Source organism: Leptonychotes weddellii, chromosome 3 (genome assembly GCF_054177405.1).
Source record: "Leptonychotes weddellii isolate Sample4059 chromosome 3, ASM5417740v2, whole genome shotgun sequence".
Taxonomy (NCBI): domain Eukaryota; kingdom Metazoa; phylum Chordata; class Mammalia; order Carnivora; family Phocidae; genus Leptonychotes; species Leptonychotes weddellii.
In genome coordinates, this window is record NC_138371.1 from 31,243,847 (window position 1) to 31,255,850 (window position 12,004).

The window sequence follows — 12,004 nt, forward strand, 5'->3', positions numbered from 1 at the left end:
AAAAAAAAAATGGTTAAGAACTCAATATATTGGTTTTATAGCAAACTGGACACAGCAGACCATACGATTAGAAGACTAAGTCAGTAAGAAATACCAAACTATAGCTGGAGAAAGAAATTAGGAAAGAAGACAGAAAGAAGAGTGGAAGGTACAGGAAAAGTTAGAGAAGAGGGTTAAGAGAAATGGAAGACATGCTCAAAATGTCTAGTATACATACAACCAAAGTCCCAGACAGGAGAAGAAAGAGATATAAGCAATATTCAAAGAGAGAATAACAGAGTTTTACAAAACTGCTGAAAGAAATCATTTCAGAGATTCAAGATACTCTGCCAACTCCAAGCAGAATATACTCAAAGAAAACCATGCCCACGATATCATAATCAAACTATGAAAGGAAGGAGTGAAGGAAGAGAAAATTCATAGAAAAAAATTAGTTGACCTTCAAAGAAACAGTAAGACTGACAGCAAATTTCTCAATAGAAACAAAAGAAGCCAGGACATAACAGAATGACAGTTACAAGGACAAAAGAAAATAACTACCAGTCTAGAATATAGTAAATATTCTCTAAATATCCAGCAAAAACATCCTTTAAAAATTTAGGTGCCGGGGTCCTAATCAGAAAAATATGCAGCCAAGAATACTTTATCCAGCAAGGCTGTCATTCAAAATAGAAGGAGAGATAAAAAGCTTCCAGGACAAACAGGAATTAAAAGAATTTGTGATCACTAAACCAGCCTTGCAAGAAATATTAAAGGGGTACCTTTAAGCAAAGAGAGGGCCCAAAAAAGTAACATAGACCAGAAAGGAACAGAGACAATATACAGAAATGGTGACTTTAAAGGTAATACAGTGGCACTAAATTCCTATCTTTCTTTTTTTTTTTAAGATTTTATTTACAGACAGAGAGAGATGCAGCGAGATGGGGAATACAAGCAGGGGGAGTGGGAGAGGGAGAAGCAGGCTTCCCGTGGAGCAGGGAGCCCGATGCAGGGACTCGATCCCAGGACCCTGGGATCATGACCTGTGCTGAAGACAGATGCCCAAGGACTGAGCCACCCAGGTGTCCCAAATTCCTATCTTTCAATAGGAACTCTGAATGTAAATGGGCTAAATGCCCCAATCAAAAGACACAGGCTATCAGACTGGATAAAAAAGCAAGATCCATAGGTATGCAAGAGACTCATTTTAGACCCAAAGACACCTCCAGATTGAAAGTGAAGGGGTGGAAAACGATTTATCATGCTAACGGACATTTAAAGAAAGTTGGGGTAGCAATCCTTGTATCAGACAAATCAGACTTTAAACCAAAGACTGTAGTAAGAGATGAGAATGGACATACTACATCATAATTAATGAACCTATCCAACAAGAAGATCTAACAATTGTAAATATTTATGCCCTTAACATGGGAGTGGCCAATTATATAAATCAATTAATAAAAAAATTGAAAAAACACATTGATAATAATACAATAATAACAGGAGACTTTAACACCACCCTCACTGCAATGAACAGACCATCTAAGCAGAAGATCAACAAGGAAACAAGGGCTTTGAATGACACACTGGACCAGATGGACTTCACAGATATATTCAGAGCATTCCATCGAAAAGCAACAGAATACCCATTCTTCTCAAGTGCACATGGAACATTCTCCAGGACAGATCACATACTGGGTCACAAATCAGGTCTCTATCAGTGTTAAAAGACTGGGATCATTCCCTGCATATTTTCAGACCACAATGCTTTGAAACTTGAACTCAGTCACAAGAGGAAATTTGGAAAGAACTCAAATACATGGAGGTTAAAGAGCATCCTACTAAAGAATGAATGGGTCAACCAGAAAGTTAAAAGAATTTTAAAAAATCATGGAAGTAAATGAAAATGAAAACACAACTGTTCAAAACCTTTGGGATGCAGCAAAGGCAGTCCTAAGGGGGAAGTATATAGCAATACAAACATTTCTCAAGAAACAAGAAAGGTCTCAAATATACAACCTAACCCCACACCTAAAGGAGCTGGAGAAAGAACAGCAAATAAAGCCTAAATCCAGCAGGAGAAGAGAAGTAATAAAGATTAGAGAAGAAATCAATGAAACAGAAACCAAAAGAACAGTAGAACAGATCAAAGAAATTAGGAGCTGGTTCTTTGAAAAAATTACTAAGATCGATAAACTCCTGCCCAGACTTAACAAGAAGAAAAGAGAAAGGACCCAAATAAATAAAATCATGAATGAAAAGAGGAGAGATCGGGCGCCTGGGTGGCTCAGTTGGTTAAGCGACTGCCTTCGGCTCAGGTCATGATCCTGGAGTCCCAGGATCGAGTCCCGCACTGGGCTCCTTGCTCAGCAGGGAGTCTGCTTCTCCCTCTGACCCTCCCCCCTCTCATGCTCTCTCTCTCTATCTCATTCTCTCTCAAATAAATAAATAAAATCTTTAAAAAAAAAAAGAAAAGAAAAGAGGAGCGATCATAATCAACACTGAAGAAATACAAGCAATTATAAGAACATATTATGAGCAAATATGTGCCAACAAATTAGGCCATCTGGAAGAAATAGATGTATTCTTAGAGAGATGTATAAACTACCAAAACTGAAACAGGAAGACATAAAAAACCTGAACAGACCCATAACCAGCAAGGAAACTGAAGCAGTAATCAAAAATCTCCCAACAAACAAAAGTCTGGGGCTTGATGGCTTCTCAGGAGAATTCTAACATTTAAAGAAGAACTAATACTTATTCTTCTGAAGCTGTTTCAAAAAAAAGAAATGGAAAGAAAACTTCCAAACTCTTTCTATGAGGCCAGCATTACCTTGATTCCAAAACTAGACAAAGACCCCACCAAAAAGGAGAATTAGAGATCAACAGCACTGATGAACATGGATGCAAAAATTCTCACAAGATACTAGCCAAGAGGATTCAACAGTATATTAAAAGGATTATTCACCACCACCAAGTGGGATTTATTCCTGGGCTGCAAGGGTGGTTCAACATCTGCAAATCAATCAAGGAGATACACTACGTTAAAAGAAAGGACAAGAACCATATGATCCTCTCAATAGATACAGAAAAAGCATTTGACAAAATACAGCATCCTTTCTTGATTAAAACTCTTCACAGTGTAGGGATAAAGGGAACATACCTCAGTATCATAAAAGCCATCTACAAAAAGCCCACAGCGAATATCATTCTCAATGGGGAAAAACGGAGAGCTTTTCCCTAAGGTCAGGAACAACGGCAGGGATGTCCACTATCACCACTGCTGTTCAACAGAGTACCAAAACTAGCCTCAGCAATCAGACAACAAAAAGAAATAAAAGGCATCCAAATCGGCAAAGAAGTCAAACTCTAACCCTTTGCAGATGACATGATACTCTATGTGGAAAACCCAAAAGACAACACCCCAAAATTGTTAGAACTCATACAGGAATTCAGCAAGTGGCAGGATATAAAATGCACAGAAATCAGTTGCATTTCTATACACTAATAACGAGACAGAAGAAAGAGAAATTAAGGAGTTGATCCCATTTACAACTGCACCAAAAACCATAAGATACCTAGGAATAAACCTAACCAAAGACGCAAAGGATTTGTACTCAGAAAACTATGGAACAGTCATAAAAGAAACTGAAGAAGACACAAAGAAAAACATTCCATGCTCATGGATTGGAAGAACAAATATTGTGAAAATGTCTATGCTACCTAGAGCAATCTATACATTCAATGCAATCCCTATCAAAATACCATCCACTTTTTTCACAGAACTGGAACAAATAATCCTAAAATTTGTATGGAACCAGAAAAGACCCCAAACAGCCAAAGGAATGTTGAAAAAGAAAACCAAAGCTGGTGGCACCACATTCCCAGACTTCAACCTCTATTACAAAGCTGTAATCATCAAGACAGTATGGTACTGGGGTGCCTGGGTGGCTCAGTCTAAGCGTCTGCCTTCGGCTTGGGTCATGATCACAGGCTCCTGGGATCAAGCCCCACATCAGGCTCCCTGCTCTGCGAGAAGCCTGCTTCTCCCTCTCCTACTCCCCCTGCTTGTGTTCCCTCTCTCGCTGTGTCTCTCTCTGTCAAATAAATAAATAAAATCTTTTAAAAAAAAGACAGTATGGTACTGGCACAAAAACAGACACATAGATTAATGGAACATAATAGAGAACCCAAAAATGGATCCTCAACTATATAGTCAACTAATCTTTGGCAAAGCAGGAAACCATACCCAATGGAAAAAAAGACAGTCTCTTCAACAAATGATGTTGGGAAAATTGGACAGCCACACGCAGAAGAATGAAACTGGACCATTTCCTTACACCATACACAAAAATAGACTCAATGGATGAAAGACCTAAATGTGAGACAGGTATCCATCAAAATCCTAGAGGAGAACACAGGCAGCAACCTCTCTGACCTTGGCTGCAGCAACTTCTTGATAGACACATCTTCAAAGGCAAGGGAAACAAAGGCAAAGGAAACAAAGGGAAAAATGGACTATTGGGACTTCATCAAGATAAAAAGCTTTTGCACAGCCAAAGAAACAGTCGACAAAATCAAAAGACAACCGACAGAATAGGAGAAGATATTTGCAAATGTCTTATCAGATAAAGGGCTCTATAAAGAACTTCTCAAACTCAACACCCAATGAACAAATAATCCAATCAAGAAATGGGCAGAAGACATGAACAGACATTTCTCCAAAGAAGACATACAAATAGCCAACAAACACATGAAAAAATGCCCAACATCACTCGGCATCAGGGAAATACATATCAAAACCACAATGGAATACCACTTCACACCTGTCAGAATGGCTAAAATTAGCAAGTCAGGACATGACAGATGTTGGTAAGGAAGCTGTGAAAGGGGATCCCTCTTACACTGTTGATGGGAATGCAAACTGGTGCAGCCACTCTGGAAAACAGTATGGAGGTTCCTCAAAAAGTTGAAAATAGGGGGGCCTGGGTGGCTCAGTCAGTTAAGCATCTGCCTTCGGCTCAGGTCATGATCTCAGGTCCTGGGATCAAGCCCCACATTGGGCTCCCTGCTCAGCAGAGAGTCTGCTTCTCCCTCTCATCCCCACTTATGCTGTCTCAGAAAAAAAAAAGTTGAAAATAGGGGCACCTGGGTGGCTCAGTCGTTAAGCATCTGCCTTTGGCTCAGGTCATGATCCCAGGGTCCTGGGATCGAGCCCTGCATTGGGCTCCCTGCTCCGCGGAAGCCTACGTCTCCTCTCCCACTCCCCCTGCTTGTGTTTCCCTCTCTCACTGCTTCTCTCTGTCAAATAAATAGATGAAATCTTAAAAAAAAAAAAAAGTTGACAATAGATCTACCCTACAACCCAACACTTGCACTACTGGAAATTTACCCCAAAGATACAAATGTAGTGATCCGAAGGGACACCTGCACTCCAATGTTTATAGCAGCAATATCCACAAAGAGCCCAGATGTCCACTGACAGATGAATGGAAAAAGAAGATGTGATATATATACAATGGAATACTACTCAGCCATTAAAAAAATGAAATCTTGCCATTTGCAATGATATGGACGGAACTAGAGGGTATTATGGTAAGCAAAATAAGTCAATCAGGGAAAGACAATTATCATATGATCTCACTCATAAGTGGAATTTAAGAAACAAGGCAGAGGATCATAGGGGAAGAGAGGAAAGAATAAAACAAGACAAAATCAGAGAGGAAGACAAACCATAAGAGACTCTTCTTTTAATCATAAGAAACAAACTGAGGGCTCGTGGAGGGGATGGGGTGGGGGGATGGGGTAACTGGGTGATGGACATTAAGGAGAGCACATGATGTAATGAGCACTGGGTATTACATAAGACTGATGAATCGCTGACCTCTACCTTTGAAACTAATAACAGCTTATATGTTAATTAATTGAATTTAAATTTTAAAAAAATGTTGGTTTGGGGCTTTAGAAATTAAACACCCTTGAATAAAGACCATCATGGGTCTTTCATAAAATAAACTCCTCTTTACCGTGAACAATAAAAAAAAAAAGAAAGTGACATGCGAAATAAGACATTCCCAGATAAACAAAAGTTGAGGGAGTTCACTACCACCAGACCTGCCCTACAAGAGATGCTCAAGGGACTCCTATAAGGTGAAATAAAGACACTAGACAGTTAACTCAAAGCTTTATGAAGGAATAAACACCTCAGCAAAGGTAAATACATGTGCAATTATAAAAGCTAATATTATTGTAACAATGATTTATAACCATTTTTTACATGATTTAGGAGACTATACATTAAAAAGAACCAGTATTAGTGTAAAAGCTAGTATTACTGTAACTTTGGCACATCTGTCCACATTTTGTTTTCTACGTAATTTAAGAAACTAATGCATTTATTTATTTATTTGCAAACACTTCCTAATTTGTACAAGAAGTTTAGGAGGAAAGCAGCATCTGCTCAAGGTACAGGTTTTAGATGACTAATTTATCTTCTAAGCACTGAAGAGGTGCTGAGGTTAATTTAATTATGACTTTTCCACGCCTCGTATCATAAAAAGATTGTCATGATTGTACAGCAAGGTAATGTACAGTTACCAACCTTGACATTTACTTTGTTGTCAACTGCATAGAGAGTAAAAGAATTTGCTTATGTTTTGGAGCACACAATGTACAAAGATACAATCAACAACTGAAAGGGGTGGGAAACAGACCAGTAGAAATTTTATATGTTATTAAAGTTAGTATAAATTCAAATTACAGTGTTATTACTTTAGAAAGTTAAATGCAATCCCCATAGTAACCACATACACACACACACACACACACAGCTACAGAATATACACAAAAGGAAATGAGAAATAAATGTAAACATTTCACTAAAAGTATCAACTAAATGCAAAAGTAATGCAGAAATGAGGAACAAAAAAGCAATAAAATACATAGAAAACAAATAGCAAAACTATAGAAATCCTTATCAATAATTACAATGTAAATGGATTAAATTCTTCAAAAAGAAAACTTTTGCAGAACAATAAAAACACATGATCCAACAATATGCTGTTTACAAAAGACTCGCTTGAGATCCAAAGACACAGATTGAAAGTAAAAGATTACAAAAAGATAGTCTATGCAAATAGTAACTAAAAGAGATCAAAGATGGCTATACTAATATCTGATAAAATAACTTTTAATTCAAAAAAAGAGACAAAGGAGGACATATAAAAGGTCAACACAGCAAGAAGACATAACAAACATTTATGCACCTAATGAGACCATCCAAATATATGAGGCAAAACTGAAAGAACTAAAGAGAAAAACAGTTCTATAATATTTGGAGACTTTAGTACCCCACAGAAGGAAATGAGGGAAACAGAGGATGTAAACAACACAATAATACAACGAGATCTAACACACGTATACAGAACACTGTACCCAACAAAAGCAGATACATTCTTCAAGTACAATTGGGTCGGGGCGCCTGGGTGGCTCAGTCGTTAAGCATCTGCCTTCGGCTCAGGTCATGATCCCAGCGTCCTGGGATCAAGCCCCCACATAGGGCTCCCTACTCCGCGGGAAGCCTGCTTCTCCCTCTCCCACTCCCCCTGCTTGTGTTCCTGCTCTTGCTATCTCTCTCTCTCTTTAATAAATAAATAAATAGGGGCGCCTGGGTGGCTCAGTTGGTTAAGCAACTGCCTTCAGCTCAGGTCATGATTCTGGAGTCCTGGGATCGAGTCCCACATCGGGCTCCCTGCTCAGTAGGGAGTCTGCTTCTCCCTCTGGCCCTCCCCCTCTCATGCTCTCTGTCTCCCATTCTCTCTCAGATAAATAAATAAAATCTTTAAAAATAAATAAATAAATAAAATCTTAAAAAAAAAAAGTACAATTGGGTCATTTTCCAGGATGGATCATATGTTGGGCCACAAATTAAGTCTCAATAAATTTAAGAAAAACATATCACACATAGTATTTCCTGTGATCATAACAGGAGGAAGTCAGAAATGAACAGAAGAAAAACGGGAAAATCCACAAAACTGTGAAAATTAAACAACACACTTTAAAACCAAGAAGTCAAAGAAGAAAACACAAAATAAATTACAAAATATTTGAGACAAATGAAAATAAACACACAATATATAAAACTTATGAGATGCAACAAAAGTGGTGCTAAGGAGGAAATTTGGAGTTATAAATGCTTACATTAAAAAAACAAGAGGGTTGCCTGGGTAGCTCAGTCAGTTAAGCAACTGCTCAGGTCATGATCCCGGGGTCCTGGGATTTAGCTCCACGTTAGGCTCCCTGCTCAGTGGGCAGCCTGCTTTTCCCTCTCCCTCTGCCTCCCCCCCCACTTGTGCTCTTTTGCAGTGCTCTCTCTCAAATAAACAAAATTTTAAAAAGTATTTTTAAAAAATAACCACAATATCGTTACATCTAAGAAATTTTAAAATTCCTTAATATAATCAAATATCCAGTTGCTGTTCAAATTTACAATTATGTCAATTTTTTAAAACACTGAATCAGTATCCAAATGAAGTTTACATATCAGGACTGGATGATGTCTCTTAAATCTCTTTTAATCTATATGTGTGTGTGTATCTTGTAATTTATCTGTTGAAGAAAACAGTTACCATTTTCCACATGCCTGGATTTAGCTAATTGTACCCTTATGATGATTTAATATATTCCTCTGCCTTCTGTAATTCTTATAAAATTGTGGTTGGATATAGCAGTTTGACCAGATTAGGTTTATTTTTCTGGGAGTTCTTATTGCGTTGTTTTGTCTGAAGGTTCATAACATCTGGCTGTCATGTTCTGTGATGTTACCAGCTATTGGTGATCAACACCTAAGATCTTTAGGGATTACCAAATGGTTATAAATAATTACCTAATTCTATTATTCTTTCTTCATTTAATTAGTTGGAATATTTCTAGAAAGAGAAACTTCTGTATCTAGTATTTGGTTACTTAGTAATAGCATTTTTACAGGAAAGATGGGATAAATGCTTAACTTTTTTCCCTTTATTTACCAGTTTCCAAAATGAGTTGGTTAACTAGAATCCTCTAATGGTAGCCAATTAGTTTTGCTTTAAGTATCATTATAAACTCACGGGCTAAATATACTTGATGTGTTTCAACCCACTATAATTATTATTCTTACTAATACTCAAATTGTCCCATCTTTGCCCAGTGGAAGCTTTTTCATGTTTGGCTTCTATGAAGGCAATAGTTAACTCAGCAAGCCTGGGTTGTTCAAACCTTGCACATTCCCAAGAAGGGTTTGTTATTGTGGCCACTGGCTAGTGTATTACTTTCCTAGGGCTGCCATAACACAGTACCACAAACTGCATGGCTTAAAACAGCATAATATTATCTCTCAGTTCTGATGGAGGCTAGAAATCTAAAATCAAGATGTCAGCAGGGCCGTACTTCCTCTGAAACTTGCAGAGAATACCTCCTTGCCTTTTCAGGTTCTGGAGTTGCCAGCAATCCTTGGTATTCCCTGGCTTGTAGATGCATTACTCCAACCACTGCCTCTGTTGTCACATGGCTATCTTCTTACTGTGCCTGTGTCTCCTCTCCTCTTCTTATAAAGACACCAGTCATATTGGATTAAAGGTCCACCCTCCTCCAGTATGACTTCATCTTATCTAATTACATTTCCAACGACCCTATTTCCAAATAGGGTCAAATTCTGAGGGAATGAGAGTTAGTCTCCAACATAACTTTGGGGCAACATGTTCAACTCTAACAACTGGCTCCTGGAAAATGAACTCCTGAAGTGTTCTGGTAAGTGTTTTGCATTCTTGGGGCTTGAATCAAACTGTACCAGTCTGCCGAGGTAGCTTGTATAAACAATGTGACTATGGTAAAATCAGCTTTCCTTTAGGAGGTCTGAAACTTCAGTAACTATGGTCTGTATGACTGACCCCCCAATAAAAACCCCGGACATCTAGGCTCGAGATCTTCCCTAGTAGGCAACATCTTACATGTTGTCAGAACTCATTACTGGAATTAAGCACACATTAAGCACATCCTGTTCAACTCCACTGGCAGAGGACTCTTGCAAGCCTGCACCTGGTTTCCTCCAGATTTCACCTATGTGCCTTTTATTTTGCTGATTTTTATCATTTCACAGTAATAAAGTATAACTGAATATAATGACTTATGAGTGATTCTAACAAATCATGAAACTTGGGACTAGTCATGGGAACCCCCAACATAGCTCAAAAGCTCTTTTGACATAAACCTAGTAAATGATGATTAGAGATAAGTAATCTCTAAATGATCTTCTAACTTCCTGATAGGACTAGAAGTTCCAGGTTCATCTTGTACAGTTCCTGCCCTAGACTTAGGATCAAACATTTCTCCAAGAAACCCTTGTTCCTTTCAGGGGGAACTAATAGAGACCATATTCTGGATGCTAAAGATGGGCATGCCTTAAATACAACTTATTTCAGGAAATTACGCTGAATCTTAGAATAAATCTTTCAAGTACCAAATAAATGTTTAAAGTAGTTGGTATTTAAAGAATCAAGGAAAGCAGTCGTATCTGGGTTTGGTGGCATTCTTACCTCTAAATAATTCTCTTCCTTACCTAGTTAACTGACAAAATTCAGGAGAAGCTCTTCCTCAAGAGAAAAAATATTTGAGGGAGAGGCAGGCTCCCCATGGAGCAGGGAGCCCAACATGGGACTCGATCCCAGGACCCTGGGATTAGGACCCTGAGCCGAAGGCAGACACTTAACCAACTGAGCCACCCAGGTGCCCCTTGAGTTAATCATCTTTAACCATAATCCAGAACTACTATTAGGAAAAGAGAAGGCAGGGAATTGGATAAAAGGGGATAGAGTAGGGGTGGGCATCTAAGTGCCTAAATATTTCTTCCTTTTTTCTTATCATGACCATTATTCCTTTTGGAATACTACTAGAAAACAGATGTACTGTTTCTAATTTTAAATATAATTAAATGTATACAAAGGAGCTTATCTTTAAAATTTAGATTTACAGGGGTGCCTGGGTGGCTCAGTCGTTAAGCGTCTGCCTTCGGCTCAGGTCATAGTCCCGGGGTCCTGGGATCGAGCCCCGCATCAGGCTCCCTGCTCGGCAGGAGGCCTGCTTCTCCCTCTCCTACTCCCCCTGCTTGTGTTTCCTCTCTCACTGTCTCTCTCTGTCAAAAAACAAATAAAATCTTTAAAGAAAAATTTAGATTTACAAATTAAGAAAACAGCTAGTCACATCTGTCAATCTTTTTTTCTTTATAGCATTATGCTTTTTATTTTTTAATGAATTCCTTCCCTATGCTAAGTTTAAAAACATATCCACCTCAGGGCACCTGGGTGGCTCAGTCACTTTAGCATCTGCCTTCAGCTCAGGTCATGATCCCTGGGTCCTGGGATTGAGTCCTATGTCGGGCTCCCTGCTCAGCAGGAAGTCTGCTTCTCCATCTCCCTCTACCCCTCCCCCCCCCCCCCGCTCTCAGGCTGTCTCGCTTCCTCTCTCAAATAAATAAATAAATAAAATCTTTAAAAAAAATACCCACTTATATTTTCTCCATAAAGATTCTGTATTATTACTAGTATTATTTTATTAGTTAATATTTATATGGCATTTATTATATGTGGGGCACTATTCTAAGCATATTTATTTTTTTAAGATTTTATTTGGGGGAGGAGATTTTATTTTTAAGTAATCTCTGTACGTAATGTGGGGCTCAAACTCACAATCCTGAGATCAAGAGTCACATGCCCTACTGACTGAGCCAGCCAGGCATCCTCTAAGCATTTTTATTTATTTTTTTATTTTTTAAAAGATTTTATTTATTTGACAGAGAGAGAGAGATCACAAGTAGGCAGGCAGGCAGGCAGAGGGAGAGGGAGAAGCAGGCTCCCAGCTGAGCTGGGAGCCTGATGCAGGGCTCGATCCCAGGACCCCGGGATCACGACCCGAGCTGAAGGCAGATGCCTAACCAACTGAGCCACCCAGGTGCCCCCCTCTAAGCATTTTTAAAAATTCATCTACTGTTTAT

At 38.7% G+C, this 12,004-nt stretch overlaps 1 long non-coding RNA gene across 1 annotated transcript in view; it reads right to left on the bottom strand.

Annotated features, from left to right (window-relative positions):
• LOC145720744 (uncharacterized) overlaps positions 1–12,004 on the bottom strand; it is a 253,598-nt gene that overhangs the window by 45,262 nt on the left and 196,332 nt on the right. The window lies entirely within an intron of this gene.